Source organism: Agrilus planipennis, unplaced genomic scaffold (assembly GCF_000699045.2).
Source record: "Agrilus planipennis isolate EAB-ADULT unplaced genomic scaffold, Apla_2.0 scaffold75, whole genome shotgun sequence".
Classification (NCBI taxonomy): domain Eukaryota; kingdom Metazoa; phylum Arthropoda; class Insecta; order Coleoptera; family Buprestidae; genus Agrilus; species Agrilus planipennis.
The window spans coordinates 741,220-741,912 of NW_020439028.1; positions in this window are offsets into that span (position 1 = coordinate 741,220).

Below are 693 nucleotides of genomic sequence, written 5' to 3' on the forward strand. Positions count from 1 at the left end.
AGAAATTTTGCCACCAGAAGGTGTATGCTCATTTGACGGATCCGAATAATGTAAAATAATTTTTCGTGCGTGTGTTAATAGTTAATACATTGTACGCACCAATTTTAATTAAATTAGCTTCGTGAAGTTACTTCTTAGGCTTGGAGAATCTCCATTCAGGGGAAAAGTTTTCTAAACTTCACTTTGCAACAATTGTAGTGTTTTGTTTTTATACATTTCTTACAAATAAAAAAGCCATAAAGTTTTTAATAAAACTCTGTCCTTGTAAATATTTAAATTCGTAAATATAATAGAGTTGTATTGTTGAAGAGCGATATTTAATCGATGGGATTGTTGAACTAGTAAATGATGTGTCCACTTTTTGGTGAAATGAAACTCAATTGAGATCCATTAACCAAAATACCATACGCCCACAAAAGTATTTTCCATTTAAAAATTATCAAAAAAGTGCAAATATTTTTCGTACAGAAACATCGAAAAGTTTTAACATTAGGTATATTTAGTAAAACATATTGTAAAATTTTTGTTAGACAATAAACAATATTTACAGGGTTAAAACAAAATATCTTATATGTAAATTATATAGACGTCTTTAAAATAACAACAAAAGCAACAACAACAACAATAATAATAATAATAAAAGACACATTGTACAATTTTGTAGAAGAGTAAAAGTTGGAGTGTGAGAATGGA